Here is a 24,052-nt window from a genome sequence, read left to right as displayed (position 1 = left end):
GAAGCTAGAAAGGTCAGTTTTTGCTCTAAAAATGTCAAAAAATACCAAAAAAATCAGAAAATCATCAGCAAGGCGACGTTTGGCGATCTGGCTGGTTGGGCCTCCTCAAAATGGCGACGTTTGGCGATTTGGCCTTTTTTCTTTTCTTTTTTACGTAACAAGCATTTTGATATTCTGAGGACAAAGGAAATAAGGCACAGTGAAGCAGCAGTGTTAAGAGTTAGGCAGAAATGTTAATGTATGAATGAATGAACCATTGTAAAGCGCTTTGAGCACTTGGAAAAGCGCTATAAAAATGCAATTCATTATTAATATGGTCAAAAGAAAGAAAGAAAAAAAAATGCTATGAGGTGTTTTACATCTTTTTTCCATCTCATCCCAAAACAGAGGGCACCGTGTTCAGCTACTGTCTTAATAATGTAGAAAGAAGAGGAAGATTAACATTTTGTGGTGATTCCATTTCTTCCAAGTAAGCTCAACAGCTTTACCTGTCAGGTGTTATGTTTAGTCCAAGGGTTCTAAACCGTCCAGGCTGCAACCCCCCAAAATAATCATATTTGTAACTGGGGACCCCCAACCCTGATAAGCAATTGGAAATTACATATAGTTTGACTCGGTTCCACAGATAAATATTGTGAAAATAGCCGAACTACAAGCTCACAACGCCTCGCATTGGGAGCTTGAAAATCTGCTATTTTCACAATGTTTGCCTCTTCTATGTGTCACATTTGACAATTTGGCACATATAGCATTGAAAGGTCTTAACAGCCCTTACACTGACACTTTAGAAATGTGCAGATACCAGGAAAAACATATACTGTAGGTTGGTGTGTTTACTGGTGAGTGAGAAAACAATGTTGCACATTACGCTAATCAACCTTTTGTGGGAACCCAACAAAACTATTTGGGGACCCTGTGATGGCTGTCTGTTGGCCTTATTTTGCTCTTATTATTAGATAATTAGCATATTTGACTAAATATGCTAATTCTCTCATTAGTTATGCACAATACAACAATATAATTTGCAGAAATGGATTCTACAGGATAAATTACATAAGGATCAACTGAGAAAAGTTTGGTAAACCCTTTTATCTGCCCATGTGTCAAATTATTTGACACATGGGTGGAAATGACAGGACAAACCCTATTAAAAAATCGGCTATGTACATTTTTGTATTGTGCATATTTAACCTGCCGACGTTGTGGGTTTTGGGGTTTTTATGGTAGTTTTAAAGTGAAAAAGGTAAGTGGATCGCTTTACCCCCTTGATGGGGTAAAGTGAGATACTGTATACGCCTGTCCTCTGTATAAACCACCCTCGGAGGCCGGCCTCTTCGATGTGGGACCTGTACGCTACTGATCTGGACATCTGATGATGACACACGAAAGAAGAAGAAGACGACATATATAGCGATGATTGTCATCTGAATCTAGAGCTTTAACTTTGAACAAACTTCAACCAAAAAGAAAATCACTTACAGCACCATATGTTTTCCCTCATAAGTCCTCATGTGTTGTTTCACATGACCCATGCTAAAAAAGCCTTTACACAAACTGTACAGGCAAAGGGTTTTTCTGCTGCACCATAAACTAATGTTCCTTCCCCCCTTCATGAGTCCTCATAAGTTGTTTCATAAGACACATGATACAGAAGCCTTTACCACAAACTGTACACATGAAGGTTTATTTATTTATTTATTTTGATTTTTTAAAGATTTGTTTTGGGGCTTTTATGTCTTTATTCGATAGGATAGTAGACTGACAGGAAATGGGTGAAGAGATGGGGAGTGACATGTGGCAAAGGTCGTCTGGATCGGGACTCGAACCGGACTCGAACAGGCATCAATGCCTATGTGGCAACGCCCTAAGTGGTATGCGCCTGGACCAGTAGGCGGACATAAAAGTTTATGTTACCCTGTATGAGTCAATATGTGTAGTTTCACATGATACATGTCACGAAAACCTTTACCACAAACTGTACAAGTAAAGCCTGATTTCCCACGAGTACTCATGTGTGAATTTAAACTCCTCTTACGATTACAGCTTGGGAAAACTGGGATAAGGATTTAGAAGTGTTTTACAGAACCGGCCTCATGGTCTACTCTAAATCAGGAATACTCAAATAGCTGAACCTTTGGGCCACATTTCAAAAATGGCAAGGGGCCAGTTGATAAAATGACAAGATTAATGAGACTTGATAACTTCTGTATTTCTGTCGATCTTAACAATTGACTCTGTGTTATGGCAAATGTGTTGAGGCCAGAAGCCCTGTTCAACACTGTATGCTGTCAGTCCAAATCTAGTGAAAATTTACATTTTCTTAGAAAATGTAAAAACATCCAGCTCAAGTGGAGTTCGGTGGTTTTGGCCGAAGCACTTTTCACAACCTTTCATTGTTTCAATATTTTTTTAACCAACACACAGAAGTAAAGGTTGTTCAATAGCACTGATTTATGAAAAGAATATAGACAGATATGGATATAGATGTATGACTATATAGATGTATAGGTATATGACTGTATAACTAAACAAAACCTTAACGAAGTTATGACTCGTTTTTTGTCTTCATATTTAGTAGCAGTAGCTGCTGAGTTCCATAGAAAGATGACATCACTTAACCACAAGCACAGCAAAGAAACTGAGATGATTGCAGCTGCAAATAAAATCACTGTCATTGCGGCTCGTAGCACAGCCCTGGTTGCTCCAGTAACCTACACACATACGTCACACACACACACACACACACGCACACGCACACGCACACGCACGCACGCACGCACACACACACACACACACACACACACACACACACACACACACACACACACACACACACACTCTCTCACACACACACACACACACACTCTCTCACACACACACACACACACACACACACACACACACACACACACACACACACACACACACACACACACACACACACACACACACACACACACACACACACACACACAAATAAACACTGCTCAGGTATTTAAGTTAAAGGCATTTACGTCAAAGATAATTTCCTGTTTAGAGATGAGATGAGAGATAAATCATCCCCGAAGGGAAATGATAGTGAGTCATTAGGAGATGACACACTAACTAACATTTAAGAGAAAGATACAGAGATGTGTACAGTATACTTACCAGGTCCTGTCTCCTTCCAGAATACACATGAAGCATGAACCAACTGAAGCAATGACAGAGCAGGTTATTACTGTATACAACATGAGTAAATATTGACACAATGACAATTACAATATCCCAATGCACAATTATTCATGACTTTTTGATGATTAAACCATCGGGATGAGTTAAGTTATCCTTTTTAACCTGCAACTAAACCCTGTTGTTGGGATCAGAGCACTGACTAAGTTCACTTACTCAAGTACTGTACTGAGAAGAGCAATTTATACACCACTAGATCTCAGAGGCAACTGTTGTACTTATGATATGCTTTAGTTATGCTAAGCTTAGCCGGCTAAAATGCTTTCACTTTTAGACCAGTTCTACTGTATATAACCCAGTATTAGACCAGTTCTACTGTATATAACCCAGTATTAGCCAAGCCTTTTAGACCAGTTCTACTGTATATAACCCAGTATTAGCCAAGCCTTTTAGACCAGTTATACTGTATATAACCCAGTATTAGCCCAGTATTAGACCAGTTATACTGTATATAACCCAGTATTAGACCACTTTTAGACCAGTTCTACTGTATATAACCCAGTATTAGACCACTTTTAGACCAGTTATACTGTATATAACCCAGTATTAGCCCAGTATTAGACCAGTTCTACTGTATATAACCCAGTATTAGCCAAGCCTTTTAGACCAGTTCTACTGTATATAACCCAGTATTAGCCAAGCCTTTTAGACCAGTTCTACTGTATATAACCCAGTATTAGCCAAGCCTTTTAGACCAGTTCTACTGTATATAACCCAGTATTAGACCAGTTCTACTGTATATAACCCAGTATTAGACCAGTTCTACTGTATATAACCCAGTATTAGACCAGTTCTACTGTATATAACCCAGTATTAGACCAGTTCTACTGTATATAACCCAGTATTAGACCAGTTCTACTGTATATAACCCAGTATTAGCCAAGCCTTTTAGACCAGTTCTACTGTATATAACCCAGTATTAGCCAAGCCTTTTAGACGTCTAAATAGCCTGAAAAATGCTCAGTGGGAATGGAAGCTATAAATTCCATTCCCACTGCAATAAATAAATCATAACCAGTTTCATTTACACAGAGCATACTGTATGTTTTACAAGTTCCATTTAAACTTACACAGCACCAAATGTGAAATGTGTTCAAACAGCACGAAGGTAAAGAATTCAACTCACACTCTTGTTGTTGTTTTTGAACCTGATCTTGATAGGTTGGGACAGATTACTGAGTGAGTGTTTCCCAACCCTTACTGACAGGACGTCACCTCCCAGAACCTTGCCCTCCATCCAGGCAGAATCCTCTGGCTCTGGGATGAGCTGCCCTCCCCGTGGCCTTGGACTGGGCTGAGGAGAAGAAAAGAAGAGAGATTAGTTTAGGAGACAAGGGTAAAGACTTATTAATAGCATTAATAGCAATATTAATATTCAGTTAGTGTGAATTAACTTTCAACACATTTAACATACAGTACATTACTACAGTGGTTTTCAAAGTGGGTGACGGGGCACCCTGGGGTGCCGTGACGGGAGTCCAGGGGTGCCGCGAGATAATTTGATAATATTTGGAATTTATTTGGACACACATTTTAAACTTGAAGTACAAAGTTCTAACCAAAATGGCTATTATCTCAACGTTTTCCTCGCAAATAATCACTGAAATATCGCCAATGTCGGGCAGAAACCTTGTATCTCCAAGTTTCAAATCTTTTGGTAAAGCAAAGCCCTGCTTCATCATACAAGGCTGTCGCACAAAAGTAGTGAAATCAGCCGATCTAGGCGTTGTGTGCTTGTAGATCTGCTGTTTTCACTAGTTTAGATCATTGTTAAAATGATAAATACAATACAAAAGGTTTTGGGCATACAAGGTTTCTACCCGACAACGACGATATGCTAATATAAGGTTGCTGGGAGTGAAAATTATAATGTAGGGGTGCCTCGGATTAAAAAAATATTTATGAGGTGCCCTGAGACAAAAAAGTTTGGGAACCCGTGCATTACTAGACCTTTTTATCTGGCAGCAGCTTTGTGAATTTTAACACAATATGCATTTATGTATACTGTACTGTACCACAACTCATGCATGTCTGACTAAATCCAAATAAGCCTATGATTTTGGCTTGTATAGGATCCATCATGACTTAGCCAGGTACCAGTGGCTTGTATAGGATCCATCATGACTTAACCAGGTACCAGTGCGATGCATTGTAGGCTTTTCAACAGGTTTTTATACATTTTATATTAGAAAACGCGTGAAATGTTATATTCTTCATAATGATGCTTTCTAGTTTTGGTACTTAAAGTACATTTTGAAACCAATACTTTTATACTTTTACAGAAGTAAATTCTAAATTCTAGACTTTTACTTGTGACAGAGTATTGCAGTATTAGTAGTAGCTACATTGCATATTATTGATACTTTAAGTGAAATATTTGAGTACTTTCTCACTGTCAGATACAGACCGTGAAGTAAGAGCTGCTGAGCACAGAGATAAGCACCAGCACATCCTTCCCAGAGCCAGGAGAACCTTTCTGGAGAGCTGAAGATGGGATGTGCACACTGTGATAAAGTGTGGGACTCTCTGTAGCCTATTAGGAGGGAGGGATACACACATGAACACATGACAATACCTGCACACTTCAGCCAAGCCAACAAGTTCTCTGTCTGTTCTCTGTCTGATCTGATTAAATTGTTCTCCCGACCTGAAAAGGTATTTTCTGTTTTATTAAACAGAGCTGGAGAAACAGGGAGATGCCTACTGAACAAAACCTCTCATCTATGGCAATGATTAGAATATACAGTATATCTATATTTGAATATAGAGCTATTTGACACTAATTGTTACCGGTGGAAAAATAATGCACCTTTAAAGTAGAATCACTCACACTGCTCTTGCACAAATTCTCCTTTAAATTACGAGAATCCAATGATCAAATGTGTATAGAATCAGGTTATTATCATTTTTCAAAAACGTTTCTTTTCAAAAGTATTATGTTCTATTACATAACAATTGTTTGTGTAATCAATTCACTCAATGATATACAGAATTAAATGGTTTACTGTCAGTGATGGGCAGTAGCTAGCTACAAGTAGCTTAGCTACATAGCTTAACTACATTTCTAAGTAGCGTAACGGAAACTAGCTACATTTCTCTGGGGATAGCTTGTAGTGTAGTTGAGCTATATTTAATCAAGAGTAACTAGTAATGTAGCTTACTACATTTTCCAAGTAGCTGGGCCATCATGGTCGGGATGAATAAATTAATTAATAGAACAGTCATTACAATAGTGTCTCCAATAGTGAAGGGTATACATTTAATTTTAAGCCAGACAGAAGGTTTCCAGTTTCAATCTGTTTTATAATAAACATTTTTTTGCGAGCATTTTATGCCTGCATGCCCATTTGTTTGGTGGAAAAAAGAAGAAAGAAAAAGTAGTGTTGATGTAGCTAGCTATTTTTGTCCTGTAGCTTGTAGTGTAACTTGCTACATTTCTCTGGGGATAGCTTGTAGTGTAGTTGAGCTATATCTAATCAAGAGTAACTAGCTCACTATATTTTCCAAGTAGCTTGCCCATCACTGTTTACTGTGCATGGTACCGAATAACTGAAACTAGTTTATTCTCAGAATTAGTCACACACGATTACACTGACTTGAGTGTACAGCTCATACAGTAGGTCTGTGAGTGACAGCTCATACAGTAGGTCTGTGAGTGACAGCTCATACAGTAGGTCTTGAGTGTACAGCTCATACAGTAGGTCTTGAGTGTACAGCTCATACAGTAGGTCTTGAGTGTACAGCTCATACAGTAGGTCCAAGATAATACAATGGATGTGCAGCAGATGTACAGCAATTCAATAACTCAGATATGTGAGCAGAATCAATCAACGGTAAAGCGGTGTACTGTATATCACACCTCAACCATGTCCTCCCCACAGTCCCCAGCACTCCTTACTTGACAGTGTGACTCCAGCCCAGAACATAGCCTACACATGCTTGTTGTGAAAGATTCGCTCTGCAATCTAATGAAATTAGTATTTCTTGTATTTCTTTTTGCATAGTATTTGTCTGTCATTAAGTGTTTTGATGAATTGAGCACAAAGGACCCCAATGGAAACAAGTCATAGGTCTGCTCTATATAGCAGACCTTGTATTGAAGTGTTTTCTTTCAAACTGCTAATAAAGTATTCAATTAAACAGGTGGTTCATGGTTCAAACCTCATCAAATGTTTGTGTCTGCAGCCTCACCTCATGAGATGAGTTGACCTCCCGACATATGAAAGCTATAGGGGTCCTTTTATGTACCCTGCATGTTGCCATTTTATCCTCATAACACCTGTCAGCACACACAAAAGGAAAGAACAATAAATCATTCCCTATATTATAAAAATATACAATTTCATTTGAAGAAACTGCTTAATTTGACACCCAAAGATACTGAAATGATATGATCGTTATATGACACTTGGTAACATTTTACAAAAGATGTTTATTATCTCAGGAATGATGGAATTACCTGATCCAAGGATCACAAGAGAGACAGTATGGGTGTTGAAGAACATCATGACAGTGTGCTGTTGTCAGAAAGGAAACAAAGTAATGAGTCTGAGAACTGTGTTTTGAAAATGTCTGGGGTCCGCTAATATGGCTAATACCCCAAATATCTGTTTCAACTGACTTAGTATAGCTAATATATTGTATTATGAGAGATATATTCCATTTGTCCAGCACCTACCATCCTTAAATGTGTTCTTGGCACAATTCGTCATGTCTTTGGGGCCAGCTTGAACTATTAACAATAAACATTGACAGTTACTAAGCCCGACACAGTTATTATATAATTGTATGATTGCAATTATTCAGCATAATTGACAGAATCGTTTTCCATTCATTTTAAGTTATTGTTGCCCTATGTACTTTTGCTTACAACGCTTAATGCCCCAAACATGATTAAATCATTAATCACAATTATTTGTTTGCCAATTCAGTCATAATCACAGGATAGACAGGATAAATACATTAATTTAACAACTCACCGCTAGAAAGGCACAGCAGCAATATGTTAAGGATGATAATGGACCATTTCATTGTCCCACACTGTTTCCAGCTCATGTTGATCAGGAGTCTGAGGATAAAGTTATACATACAGTATGTTGATCAGGAGTCTGAGGATAAGGTTATACATACAGTATGTTGATCAGGAGTCTGAGGATAAAGTTATACATACAGTATGTTGATCAGGAGTCTGAAGGTAAAGTTATACATACAGTATGTTGATCAGGAGTCTGAGGATAAAGTTATACATACAGTATGTTGATCAGGAGTCTGAAGGTAAAGTTATACATACAGTATGTTGATCAGGAGTCTGAGGATAAAGTTATACATACAGTATGTTGATCAGGAGTCTGAGGATAAAGTTATACATACAGTATGTTGATCAGGAGTCTGAGGATAAAGTTATACATACAGTATGTTGATCAGGAGTCTGAGGATAAAGTTATACATACAGTATGTTGATCAGGAGTCTGAGGATAAAGTTATACATACAGTATGTTGATCAGGAGTCTGAGGATAAAGTTATACATACAGTATGTTGATCAGGAGTCTGAGGATAAAGTTATACATACAGTATGTTGATCAGGAGTCTGAGGATAAAGTTATACATACAGTATGTTGATCAGGAGTCTGAGGATAAAGTTATACATACAGTATGTTGATCAGGAGTCTGAGGATAAAGTTATAATAATAATAATAAAACTTTATTTGTATAGCACCTTTCATGACATGAAATGCAGCTCAAAGTGCTTTACAGAGCATAAAATGAAGCACACGTGCTTAACAGAGAAAAGTTAAATAGAAATAAAAAATACATAAAAAAGAGATAAGTAAAATGATTACAATAAAGCAAGAAAAAATAAAAGCATAGAACATTGAAGAACAATTTCAGAGCCGTGCGGACGTCAATAGCAGCATAGGGATTAAAAAATTTAGCTAAAAGCAAGAGTAAAGAAATAGGTCTTGAGCTGTGCTTTAAAGCTATCCACCGAGGCTGCCTGTCTTAGGTGTAGTGGTAGTTTATTCCAAGCTGTCGGTCCATAGAAGCAGAAAGCTGCCTCACCATATTTTTTATATGTCATTGTTGGCACCTCAAGTAGGTCTGCACTAGAGGACCTGAGTGGGCGGGTTGGAACATATCTATGCAGGCAGTTATAGAGGTACGAAGGTGCCAGACCATTTAGAGCTTTATAAACAAGTAAAAGAATTTTAAAATCAATCCTAAAAACAACCGGGAGCCAGTGTAGCGACGCTAAAACTGGAGTAATATGTTCTCTTATCTTAGTTTTTGTTAAAACTCTGGCTGCTGCATTTTGAACAAGTTGTAATCTGTCAGTTGTTTTCTTTGGCAGACCAGAGAGAAGTGCGTTGCAGTAATCAAGCCGAGAGAAAACAAAAGCGTGGATCAGCGTTTTTGCATCGTTCAGCGACAGATAGGCTCTAATTCGCGCAATATTTCTAAGGTGAAAGAAGGCAATCTTCGTGACATGATTAATGTGTGTATTAAAATTTAATTCAGCATCAATGATCACCCCCAGGTTCTTAACAGAGGTGTTATTTTCTTTAGCCAGGTTACCAAGTCTATTTATTATTGATTCTCTCTGGGCAGTAGAACCTATTATGAGAACTTCTGTCTTGTCCTCATTTAGCTTGAGAAAGTTCTCACTCATCCAGCATTTTATGCTGGACACGCACGTCAGCAATGGGTCTAGAGCACAGGGGTCGTCCGTAGCCACCGAAAGGTACAACTGGGTGTCATCAGCATAGAAATGGAAATTCACACCGTGAGCGGAAATAAGTTCTCCCAGCGGCAGTATATAGAGGGAGAATAATAAAGGACCAAGAATCGAGCCCTGTGGAATACCAGAGCAGATGTTGTGTTTGTTTGACTCGAAGTCAGCTAGATTAACAGAGTAGCTTCTGCCTGTCAGATAAGAGCAAAACCAGGACAGAGCTGTACCTGACAGTCCTACCCAGTGTTCGAGACGTTGTATTAGAATTGTATGGTCAATTGTGTCAAAAGCCGCCGATTGGTCCAGCAGTAGGAGAACGGACACATCTTTGTTATCAGCAGCCACCCTAAGATCATTAATAACTTTTAAAAGTGCAGTTTCTGTGCTGTGTCCTTTCCTGAAGCCGGATTGGAATTTGTTGTGCACCTTATTGTTCTGCAGAAACACATCCAATTGATGAAAGATAATTTTTTCTAGGACCTTGCCCAGAAAAGGCAAATTAGAGATGGGTCGATAATTATCCAGCACGGACGGGTCAAGGTTGGGTTTTTTGAGTAAGGGTTTAACTACAGCCGTTTTCAGTGAGTCTGGAAAGACACCTGATTGTATAGAGCTGTTTACTATTTTTAGGATATCTTCAATAACACAGTCTACAACCTCTTTAAGAAACGGCGTGGGTATTGCATCCAGCGAGCAAGAAGACGATGTCATTTGCGATATGGTTTTACGAAGTTCCTCTTCATCAATTGCACAAAATGATACTAGGCTCCCCCTAGATTTATCGATGCTTTTACACATGGCACCATTAACCGCATTTGCATTTGTGACAGTATTATTCGTAATACCAGCTCGAATGTTAACAATTTTGTTGTCAAAGAAGGATGCAAACTCATTACACTTTGCTTTAGAGGCAGGGAGTGACTGCTTGTAGGACTGGGGGGGGTTTAAAAGGCGTTCAATGGTAGAGAATAAGACCCTAGCATTGTTCTTATTCTCATTAATAATTCCGGAAAAATAGGCCTGCCTAGCCAGACGCATGGTTTTATTATAGGTGGCTGTTGACGCCTTAAATATCTGTAGGTGGATTGTTAATTTATTTTTTCTCCAAGCTCGCTCTGCTCTGCGGCATTGTTTTTTGAGTGAACGTATATGATCGTTTATCCAGGGTGTTACTTTGGAATTATATTTCTTTTTAGTTTTCATAGGAGCCACTATATCCAGAGCTGACTCCAATTTAAGATTAAAACGTTGAACCATATCATTTACTGAGGGAATATCAGGAAGGCGGGGTGCACATGCAAGAAGGCTGGCAAACTCTTCTGCTGCCGAGGAACCGAAAAATCTCTTTTTTATAGTATATTCTCTATTGTTTTTTTCTAGATCAGAGACAGTCATATTAAAACACAGTAAATAGTGGTCTGATAAATCAGGCTTAGCGATAATCCTGTCCATAGAAATATTTAGCCCTTTAGAGATCACAAGATCAAGGGTGTGGCCTTGATTGTGGGTTGGCCCGGTAACATGCTGATCAAAATCAAGGGAATGCAGTAACTGTAAGAAACTCATAGCTGTAAGATCAGTAACAGTGTCCACATGCAAGTTAGTATCACCAGCAATAAGGGTTCTCTCATAGTCCGTGGAACAGATAGATAGAAGTTCAGATATTTCTGTAAGAAATAAGGCTTTGCTACATTTTGGTGGGCGATATATCGTAATCATTAGAACAGAGGATTGACTCTCAAATAAGTTAGCTTGATATTCAAAGGATGAAAAACTTCCAAAGGACAGGCACTTGAATTTAAAAATGTCAGAGAAAATGTATGCCAAGCCTCCGCCTCTTTTTCCTTCGCGCACTGATTGAATAAAGTGATAGTTTGGTGGGCAGGCGACACCAAGTGCAAAAGCTCCATCGTTGCCCAGCCATGTCTCTGTTAAAAAGATTATATCTAATTTCTCTTCACAGATTATATCATTTACAGAGGAGGACTTGTTTAAAAGTGACCTGATGTTAAAAAGTGCCAGGTTTATTTTATGACATTTTACTGTACTATAGCCCCTACAGGGAATGTAAGTTAAGTTAGCTAAATTAGCAGAGCCACTGCTTATCCTGGACTCTCTATTTGAAATTACAGTAGAAATGTTGTGAGCCTGCTTAATAAAAGCGCTTGAAGGAGCATCGGGTCCAGATACGTTAGTTGCTGGGTATAATGGACCCAGCTGACATCAACGGCTAAACGTATTGTCCAGCTGGGAGGCCTGGGTCTTCAGTCGTTGTGGTCGTGGAGGGATGGGTGGGGGCGAAAACACCCAGGCCACAGATTTCTGGGGCACGGCCGGGGCAATTTCAGGCGTTTTCAGGGATGGTGGTTGTGGTGCCGGGCGTTTGTCCTGTGGTGGTTGTGCCGCCGGGCCATTGACCGTGTGTCTGGCCGGGGTCATTTTTAACGCAGTGTTAATGAGTTCATTCATTCCATTCGTGAATTCTAGAAGAGGCATTGGAGATAGTGAGAAAGAGGAGGATTGGGGTGATGGGGCGGTTGTACCCGCCCCCTCCTCTTCCTCTGTCAACTCTCCGTTGTCAGTTGCCAGTTCACTTTGCTCACTGTTCGGGCCAGCCACGGCTGAAGCAGGGAATCCACAAAACTCTTCTTCATTACTGTCCTCTTCGAACATTTCCCTGAGTGACTCCAACTCTGCATTCATTCGTCTACTCCACTCTTCAGCGGAGATGTTGTCCATATTCAGTTCCTCGTCAGGGAGGGCAGGGACAACGGTAGCTCCTCCGTTCACCAAGGCCGTTCCCCCCTCGGCCGAGGGGGGCAGTTCAGTAACCATACTGTCATGCTCGTCAGGGAGGGCAGGGACCAAGGCCGTTCCCCCCTCGGCCGAGGGGGGCAGTTCAGTAACCATAACACTATCTCTTGTTATGGATTCTTCGTGGGTTGCAGATAAGAGTTGTTCATCACAATCTGTTGTTTTGGATTGCTGTGTTCTGGCCAAGGCCAGAGCATGGAGAACATTCTGCAAAAATATCTTTGCTCCTAGCTTATTTAGTTGCCGTTCATCAGCAAATAGGTGTCTTCTGTCGAAGAAAAAACTGAAGTTGTCAATAAAATGCACATTTTTGTCGGTGCATGCAGCTAAAAGCCATTTGCTCAGAGAGAACAGTCTGCTGAAATTCTCGTCTGTGCCTCTCATAGGCGGTAGGGGACCGCTGATCCAAAGCTCTATGTCACTGTTCAGGAAGCTCAATGTGTTGAATAGAGCCCTGAAATTCTCCTTTAAGATTTCTGACTGTTTTTCTTCTGTGTCATATGTGCCAGTATGTAGAATCAGGGTTTTCACCGTTTGGTGTTTGTTGACAAGATCCAGAATTCTGTCTTTCATGTCAGAGACTGTGTCTTTGGGAAAACACATAACTTTTGCCTTCTTCTTTCTTATGCTTTTGACACCTTTTAAAGCAGCATCGCCCACAATCAAAATGTCAGGATCAATCACTGAGGTGGTTCTTACCCTGCTGGGTGGGACGTTCTCTCTGTCAACAGGGGGACTTCGGGGGGCTTCTAGTAGCTGTTCTGTTAGCCAGCTTGGGGAGATGCTACCCCTGTCATCCTCGGCCAGTGGCGTGAATCTGTTTGCCAGCTGCACACTCGGTGTGTGTGGAGATTGGACTGCGTTTGACTTTTTAGCAGTGTTTTTCCCCTTGGCAGTTGCCCATTTATGAAGGGGGGTCGAAGCAGCGCTGTGCCGGGGTAATTCCGGCCATTCGTCGGTGATAAGAGGGCTTTGGGAGGGTGTCCTGCCCGTCGTCCGTTCTTTCATCTTTGGCTTTGCACCAAGGGAATTCCAGGCGAGTGGTTTATCCAGTCTTTGGGTTTGTTTTAATTGGAATAATTCCGTTTCCAGTACTGCAATCCTCTGAAGCAGTTTCTGATAAACCCTTGTAGAAATGGTTGGTCCGGCCATCTTGCTAGTTAGCTAGATGCTACGTATCCAGTCACCAAGTGGCAAAAAATAGTATATTGCAGTACAGCAAAACAATCCCGGAGTTTTATAAGTATCCAAGATCCATTTGTAGTTTCTCAGAGAAAAAATAAAACATCAGTATCAGCAGAAGAATGTAAGCACAAGCGAGCCTAAGCGGGAGCAAGCAGCGATACGTCCGCACTGTAGGAGAGCAAGCAGCAGAAAAAGCATACAGTATGTTGATCAGGAGTCTGAAGGTAAAGTTATACATACAGTATGTTGATCAGGAGTCTGAGGGTAAGGTTATACATACAGTATGTTGATCAGGAGTCTGAGGATAAAGTTATACATACAGTATGTTGATCAGGAGTCTGAGGGTAAGGTTATACATACAGTATGTTGATCAGGAGTCTGAGGATAAAGTTATACATACAGTATGTTGATCAGGAGTCTGAGGGTAAGGTTATACATACAGTATGTTGATCAGGAGTCTGAGGATAAAGTTATACATACAGTATGTTGATCAGGAGTCTGAGGGTAAGGTTATACATACAGTATGTTGATCAGGAGTCTGAGGATAAAGTTATACATACAGTATGTTGATCAGGAGTCTGAGGGTAAGGTTATACATACAGTATGTTGATCAGGAGTCTGAGGATAAAGTTATACATACAGTATGTTGATCAGGAGTCTGAAGGTAAAGTTATACATACAGTATGTTGATCAGGAGTCTGAAGGTAAAGTTATACATACAGTATGTTGATCAGGAGTCTGAGGATAAAGTTATACATACAGTATGTTGATCAGGAGTCTGAGGATAAAGTTATACATACAGTATGTTGATCAGGAGTCTGAGGATAAAGTTATACATACAGTATGTTGATCAGGAGTCTGAAGGTAAAGTTATACATACAGTATGTTGATCAGGAGTCTGAGGATAAAGTTATACATACAGTATGTTGATCAGGAGTCTGAGGATAAAGTTATACATACAGTATGTTGATCAGGAGTCTGAGGATAAAGTTATACATACAGTATGTTGATCAGGAGTCTGAAGGTAAAGTTATACATACAGTATGTTGATCAGGAGTCTGAAGGTAAAGTTATACATACAGTATGTTGATCAGGAGTCTGAAGGTAAAGTTATACATACAGTATGTTGATCAGGAGTCTGAGGATAAAGTTATACATACAGTATGTTGATCAGGAGTCTGAAGGTAAAGTTATACATACAGTATGTTGATCAGGAGTCTGAGGATAAAGTTATACATACAGTATGTTGATCAGGAGTCTGAGGATAAAGTTATACATACAGTATGTTGATCAGGAGTCTGAGGGTAACGTTATACATACAGTATGTTGATCAGGAGTCTGAAGGTAAAGTTATACATACAGTATGTTGATCAGGAGTCTGAGGATAAAGTTATACATACAGTATGTTGATCAGGAGTCTGAGGGTAACGTTATACATACAGTACACCCCTGTTATTCTGCTGAACTGTTTTTCCTCATAGATGCAAATTGTGAGATGCATGTCTGTAACAAGAGGGGCAGAGCTTCAACAAACAGGAAATGACTTGTTTCTTTAAATGTTCTATAGAGTGAAACACACAAAGGGACTTTACATCACTTTATTATGTTGAGAGTTTACCATTTGTAATAATAATTAATACTAATGCAATACTTTAGCTAAATATATTCAGATAAGAGTGTCATATTGTAACTCTTGCGTAACCCATGGCTTGACAATGTGACTAACTGTGACAGATAGTGTCAAGAAAATGAGGAAGTTTACCCGTGTTGTATTACCATAACTCTTAGATCACACATGGGCAACATACATTATGAAACATATTGCATTATAAATTATCATAAATTACAATAGCAGACTGTCACATTATAAACATTTAACATTTGAGTACATACAGATGTCAATAGGGAACGCAGGTATGTACTCGAATGGTACATATTAATTGCCAATAAGTAATAATACTCAAATGTTAAATTGTTATAATGTGACAGTCTACTATTATAATTTATAATGCATATAATGCAATATGTTTCATAAAGTGTGTGATGAGTGATACCTTACAGCTGTAAAAAATCAATAGTTGTAGTAGTTGTGTCTAATTCATGCCGTTTTAAAACAGCCCAACATGTTTAGAGTTTCAATCCAATAGTGCAAAGAAATGTGTGGCCCTTCACTCACTTTACCCAAGTCCGTATGGCTCCCTGGAAAAACATGCTGATCACCCCTTTCTTAAGACCAGACAGCACTAATGAAACTAGTCACTTTTTTCTCCTAAAAGTCTAAGCTTGTAGGAAAGTGAAACAGAAACCCACCCTTCTTTTTAGGTCATGTGTTCCCTGGAACTAAATATTTTCAGATGGGGGTCCGTGGCCAAATACATGTCATTTTGGGGGTCCTTCACATGAAAATATTTGAGCACCACTGACATAGAAACTAGAAGGATTTGAAATATTCAGACTCCGCACAAATGTTCAAGATTTTTCAAAAATAGCAGATCTGCAAGTATATCTGCTATTTTTCAATAGTACACAGTACACAGTACAGCACACAGCACACAATGTGCCCTTGTACCCAGGTTCCAGGGCCCAGAATCTTGTGTGAAACCCCTGGCCGTACCGTACCATCGCACTAGGAGCATTGCTGCAAGGCGAGATGCTGGGAGCTGTTTGGTTTGCTCTCTTAAGTTAAGGCCCGGTTTGTGACATGCTGGCTCCACGAGATGCCTTCAATCCTCCTGAGAGCTCTGGTGTCAAAACCATCCAGCCTGGCCGCCAGGGTGTTATTCAGTGGCCATGCTTCCAAGCCGTACAGGAGGACAGAGATGACAGAGGCATTGTAGACTCTGAGCTTTGTCTCTCCGGTTATGTGCCGGTGTCGCCACAACGGTCTCCACAAGGACTGCATGACGGAGGCTGCTAGGGCACGATGTCGGTTGACCTCGATTTTGAGGTCACCGGTGTTGGACACCATCAAGCCGAGAAAGTTGGGGACAAAGTGGACAGCGGTACCGTCAAATAGGAAGGGTGGTGGGTCTTTTTTCATGAATGACAAAACAATAATTATATTTTTGTATCCTCTATTCAAGATTTGACAATGTAAACTGGCTTGCGATGGAGTTCACATGCATTAGAGCAGGGCTACTCAACTTAAGATGGCTCAAGGGCCGCAAACTAAAAATGACGGTCCTATTTTGGACGTTTACAATGATTTTGTAACACACTTCATGACAAGTCTAATAATTAAGGAAACACACAGAACACGGCCACATTTCCATCTATAAGCCAGGCCAAACCTCAATGTACCAAAAGATTGTCATGGATGGACTGATGAAATCATGAAATTATCAAATGTTATCAAATTAGGCTTTATTCACAAAATGTTAAGGAAAAATGAACAGATCTGGTTCAATCAAAACACAGTGCACTGCACCCATCTCGCTGTTGGAGGAGAGACGTTGTGAGTGTGTGTGCGCGCGCGTTTGTGTATATTTTCTCATGCCAATAAAGCTGTTTGAGCCTGTGAGGAGTCGGCAATGACGTTCCTTTTTTCCTGTTTCTTGCAAAAAATACTTCTTGTTGGGACACATTGTTTCAGAACCGCTGTCTTATTAGTAATTTTCCTCATTACTGCCACGGTTGACAAAAGTTCGCCACGGGTAGTTCATGCGAACGTACGTTTTTATCGGTTTTAATCTGTCGGGTTGAGTGTTGACCGTAAGAGAGAAAAACAGAGAGAAAAACGGATAGACCTACGGAGCTAATGGATTAAATCACTCTCCCCCTCCGTTTCTAGTGTAGACTTGCGGTCCTTATGTATTACTATGCATGGTACTTAACCTGGGGCAATTTGAGACACTTGACCACTTTTTTTTTATAACTAATATTTGTATGGCCCTTTGCCATAGATGCTTACTCATAATTTCAAATGATAGAAGACATCCTGAAATATATCTATTTTTATATCTAGTTTTGATTTTACTGCCATCCATTCTTGCTTCCTGGACAAGTAAAACGTGGCACATCTTATCTTACACCGGCCATTCAACTTCCAACTTCATGTTAACTGAGTTAAGACTCAACACAGCTTGCTTCTGGTGACTGACATTGTCCTTCTAATGAATGCCTGTGTGTGTGTGTGTGTGTGTGTGTGTGTGCGTGCGTGTCAGTGCGTGTCAGTGCGTGCGTGTGTGCGTGCGTGTGTGTGTGTGTGTGTGTGTGTGTGTGTGTGTGTGTGTGTCACCGTGGAGCATGAACACCTGCAATCAAATTAATATCAAATATCTAAATATTGAATCCTGCACACAAGTTAGAGTAGACGTGAACATTTGTGTTTTAAAGTGAAAGCTTAATGCCTCATTCACACTACAGATATATAGTTGAACGTTTTGCTTGGTAATTCAATGTAATCTCAATGGAAACCAGCTTTAAAGATACAGGAGACGCTCCAAGCAAAGCTTTGAAAGCTTTAAAGCTGGTTTCCATTGAGATTACATTGAATTACCAAGCTAAACGTTCAACTATATATCTGTAGTGTGAATGAGGCATTAGTCTACTGAGCACCATATTCTGGGGGGACTTTGTCTCCTATAACCCGGCCCAGGGACCCCTCACCGTCTTGGTTCTCACATCCCAGAGTTCAAGAGCACCAGACGCAGGTGTAAGTAGGCCTACCAGTTCTCTGGCTGTAACTCATTCCAGTTCAGTTATCCAATTCAGTTATACAAGGCAGAAATCCCCATGAAAGTCTATATGTATGGAATGTCAATCCATTTACTTCAATATATTTTTGGTCATCAGGAACCAAATGTGTACTTTTCCCATGAGTTTTAAGTGGGATCATCTAAATCTGTATTTTAGGTATTTAAGATTAAATAAAGGAAATGTGTATGGACCCCTTTGAGTAGCATACTAAATGTTTTATGTAATGGTGGCCTCTAATTTGCATATTTAGGAGTAAGCTTACCATTAATTACATTAGAAATACCTACTGTAACACATATTATCTGATCCTCAGAACATAGATAGGCCTATATACACTTTATTTGTCAGTTTAGCTAGCTTTGTTATAAAGTTATTGAAGAAATTGTGGAAAATCTTCAGCCATTTTGTTATGCAAATTAGAAGGTTAAAACCAAAAGAATTAGCTTGGGTACCAGGTTTTTCAGATTCAGCACCCTTGAATTATGTAAAACTAGTACTTACCCGTTCAAAGATATGAGCTCCGAAATGATGTGCAGTGTGTGGGTTATGGGGTGTGCACTGTGCACACGGTATATGAGGGATGGAAAGTAACTTTAACTGGTGCTTGCATGATAATATGTAGGAGCATCAATGTAAGGAATACCCGTTTCGTTTAATGGCTACAGAGATACTGTGTACCGATCTGCATGATTTTTGGAAAACATCTGTAACAGGGCCAGACAACAACCACCCCCCCCAGAATAGATATGCCTCATGCTAGATGCAGAATAGATAGTAGATACACCATAAAAATGCTAATATACAGCATATGATTTGTGAAAGTGACAAACGGGCTTCACAGTTATGTCAGGTGTGTTCATATGCTAATGGTGATGCGATTTCAGATCAATTGCTCCAGCCACTGAGGAGAAAACGCTGTGACAGACACTCACTCACTCAGACAGACATTCGGAAAATTATAGTATAGATGGCCTGGTACCCCACTTTTACCCCCAAATGCCTCTAACCTCCTAGAAGACCTTTTTTTCTGAAATCCCACCAGACTATCAAGGTTACGTGCAGACAGTGCAGGTACATATACACAATGTGTTAGTAGTCTTTAAGGTGGTTGTGTTCCATTTGATATCCTTCTCCTATTCACAGCAGCTCACCAATATTGCTGCTGTGTTTGCACATTGTTGTACTTCACCCAGCAGATATGGGAGTCTTTTATCATTGTCTCCACCAGGCTGAAAGGCATGGCCGAGACTATGTTTTCGCCCCTGTCCGTCCGTCCGTCCGTCCGTCCGTCCGTCCGTCCGTCCGTCCGTCCGTCCGTCCGTCCGTCCGTCCGTCCGTTTTCACATGATGGGCCTGTCAGAGCGCCACCAGGAGGCGGATTTGTGCAAAACACATTTTTGGACAGAACTCCTACAGATGTTGTCCAAAAATCACGCAAATCGGTACATAGTATCTCTATTATAGTCATTAAACGAAACAGGTCTTTCCGATTTTTCATATTCCATCCTGATTGGCTAAGATTGCATGGCTTCCAAAGTTTGCAAGAGTGCTCCCTTTTGAACAAAATGCCTCAAATCATGAACACAGAGTGAGATTTCTGTGAAATTTTGCACACATATTCCCTCTTAGCCTTGGTGTTTTTTTTGCTGTTCTCTCTTGTACTACCCCTCTCCCCTCTCTCTGGCCAAGTACTGGCCAAGGAAGGTGTGTTACTGTCATTTGCATACATTCCAAGGTATGGAGACTGAAGGTGATTGGCTGGTAAAATAGCGCCACACAGCACTCATCTCTCCCAATTAAAATGTTCAATTCAAAGGGCTTTATTGGCATGAGAAAACATACGTTTACATTGCCAAAGCAGAAGTGTACACACAATACAATACAATACAATCAGAACAAAATATGTACAGGTGAAAACAGTTTTCATGCATCACGGTAACGTGCAGGCAGAGCAGGGATATATACAATGGTTTTTAAGGTGGGTTCCATTTGATATCCTTCTCTTATCACAGCAGCTCACAAATCTTGCTGCTGTGTTTGCACATTCTTTTACTTCCCCCAGCAGGTATGGGAGTTTTTCATCATTGGTCATATTTTGAAACTCTCCTTGGGTGGTTATGATCTGTGGGAAGTATGTGTCTCTGATGTCTTGGTACAGCGGACAGGCCTCTCTCCCCAGTCCCCACTCAGCACTATTGTTGTTGTTCAAACCAGGAACTCTTCTTAGCATCAGGAAGACTCAACACAGTGTCTTAACTCTTTAACTTCAAACAAGGACTTTATACTCTGACATGTGAAGCAGGAACTAAACAACAAGACACAACTAACATGGAATGCACTCTTTTAACTTGATGTGTTGAGCTGGATTCAGCAGGTCTTGATTGTACCAGGAAACAATACAAATGTTTATAAGGTAACATGCAGGCCAGGTCAGGGACATGTGGGCACCTGGACAACTGGGTACTAGGGACATGTGGGCACCTGAATGCTGAGCGATTTAACCCACTGTTCTTTAAACCACCAAACACAACACAACAACAAGGTCAAAAGTACAATAAATCTTGAAATAAAATGTTAAATATTACAAGTTCAACTAATAGGATTTAAACCCAAAGGCTACTGTAAGGCTACTGGATACTGTCTGACCACCATCTTGTCAGAGAGAGCACGAACCAACCATTATTTATGTACTGTATACCTGTCTTGAATCCTCTCTCTCCACAGTAAATATTCCATTCTCACTCTGATCACTCTCCTGTCTTATTTTGATGGATTATTGTATCTCATATGAGAATAAGAAGGTGTTGTTGTTTATATATCGCTCTGGTTGTTGTCAGGAGGAGTTAGTGGTTGCACTTCCTGTCTTTCAACCTGACGGGCGGCTTGGTTTGTTTTGCTTTGTTTGGAACTGAAGAAACGTCTAAAAGCGAATATTTCGCCGTTTATTTAATTAACGTTATTTACAATAACATCTTTTCATTGCCGTTTTTTTGTGTGCTGCTGTCGTGATTCGCACATGTGACGACGACGACGAGGTATGTGTGTTTATTTGGTCTGAACGTTTCCAAACTTTCCATGCTTCTTCAAATAATGTAAGGCACGCACAAAAGACGGTATGCAAGACACGTTAAAACTACACAAGGCAATCCATGATATGCTTTACAAAAGCTTTAAAAAGTCTAAAGGCCCATTCCCACTGGGCCAGATAACAGATATCTGGAGATATTTCTCCAGATATTTTTCCATGCAAAGTGGATGGTAGATACAGATAAAAAAAAATATTTGCCACAGATAAAAGTATCTGTGGCAAATATCTGTGGTAGACTTTTTTTTTATCTGTATCTACCATCCACTTTGCATGGAAAAATATCTGGAGAAATATCTCCAGATATCTTTTATCTGGCCCAGTGGGAATGGGCCTTTACTCTTATATTTTTATTAGAACCCCACCACTCATTTTGATTGATTGATTGAAGGCTTTATTAGAAGTTTGCATAGGAAAATGTACAGATTCATGACGGTACAGTTCACTGGTACAAGGTCTACTAAAAGGAGATCCATGAAAAGACTAAGCTTATTTCAACAGGAAACCATTAAAGTATCTCATATAACATTGAATGACAGACAAATAGAACACAGTACTATGCAGTAGATATGTAAAGAAAAAAAGAAAACAGTAGGTCTATACAATCAGTAAGTACAGTATATACAATATATACAAGGAAGGGGCAGGTAACAGTAAGTCTAAACAATCAGTATGTACAGTATATACAAGGAAGGGGCAGGGAGGGTAGGGTTGGGCTAGGTTTTTACCAGTTGTGAACGGCTGCTGCATGTAAGTGGTTTTTTAGGGCAATTTTAAAGGATGCTAGTGATCCACACTCCTTTATGGCCTTCGGTAAGGCATTCCACATTTTTGTGGTGTAGCAGAAGAACGAGTTCGACCCTTTCTTTGAGTTGACTCTGGGTTGAACGTGATCTGTGGCACTGCCTCTGGTGTTGTAATTATGGACATCCTTAACGTTTTTAAAGTATTTTGACAGGTACTTGGGTATCATAGTGGTGTAGTGTATCTTGTACACCAGGCCCATTGCAAGTTGCTGTACTCTGTCATCTACTCTGAGCCACCCCACTCTTAACTGGTGAGTAGCGGTGAGGTGAGTCTGATTGGGAAGGTTAAGCAGGACCCTAATTAGTTTATTTTGGGCTGTTTGGAGTTTAGTTTTTAGGGCTTGTGGGGCGTCACGATACCATACGTGGACTCCATAGTCAAAGAGGGGCTGGATTATTGCACCAGCTATGGTCTTCAGTGTGTTGAAGTTGACCATTGGGGCGATCCTCTGTAGGAAACGAGTTCGTTGGTTGATTTTTTGTATTACTTTTGAAGTCATCTTTTCGCTGGAAAGATTAGCTTCAAGGATACATCCTAAGTAGGAGATTTCGTTTTTTCGTGTTATGACCTTGTCACCCACTTTGATTGTGAAGTTCTCTACCTTTTTGAGGTTATGATTTGATCCAAAGAGGATGGACTCGGTTTTGCCCAGGTGAATTGATAATTTGTTGTCGTTAAGCCATGTGCAGATCTTACTCAGTTCAGAGTTAAGTGTCTTTTCAACCTGCAAGTGGTCCTTGCCCGAGACTAGGAGAGCCGAGTCATCCGCGAACAGGAACAGGTTGCAGTCGCAAGCAGATGCCATGTCGTTCACGTATATTAGGAACAACAGAGGTCCCAGTATGCTACCTTGGGGAACTCCACAGCTTACTGGGAGGGGGGGGGACAGGGTACCGTTAATCTCCACCACCTGTTCCCTCCCCACCAGGTAAGATTGCATCCAGCTCACTGCTGCGCTGTCAAGACCGATGGCTTTTAGTTTCTCAATCAGAATAGCATGATCCACGGTGTCAAATGCCTTCTGGAGGTCCATCATGACCATGCCACTATACTTGCCCTGATCCGCTTCGCGTTTGATTTGGTCAGTCAAATAGAGAAGGCATGTGTCAGTGGAATGGGATTTTCTGAATCCAGATTGGAACTCGTAAATCAGATTATTCTCATCGAGATATCTTGCAATCTGTTCGTAGACTATTTTCTCCATGACTTTGGATATGGAGCTAAGAATGGAAACGGGGCGGTAGTTTCCAGGGTCTAGTTTGCTACCTTTTTTATGCAGGGGGGTTACTTTTGCTAGTTTGAAGTCCTGGGGGACATGACCCTGTTCGATGGAAAGGTTAATTATGTGGGTAATGATTGGAGCAATGGTGGCGGCTGAATCTCTGAGAAATCTAGCTGGGATTTTATCAAGGCCAGTGGCCTTGTGTTGAGGTAGGGCGCTCAATTTTTTAAACACTTCATCAGTTGTCACTGTGGAGAGTTTAAAGCTGTCTTTACTGAC

Source organism: Nannobrachium achirus (genome assembly GCF_963921795.1).
Source record: "Nannobrachium achirus genome assembly, chromosome: 7".
Classification (NCBI taxonomy): Eukaryota; Metazoa; Chordata; class Actinopteri; order Myctophiformes; family Myctophidae; genus Nannobrachium; species Nannobrachium achirus.
This window is presented reverse-complemented; position numbering follows the sequence as displayed.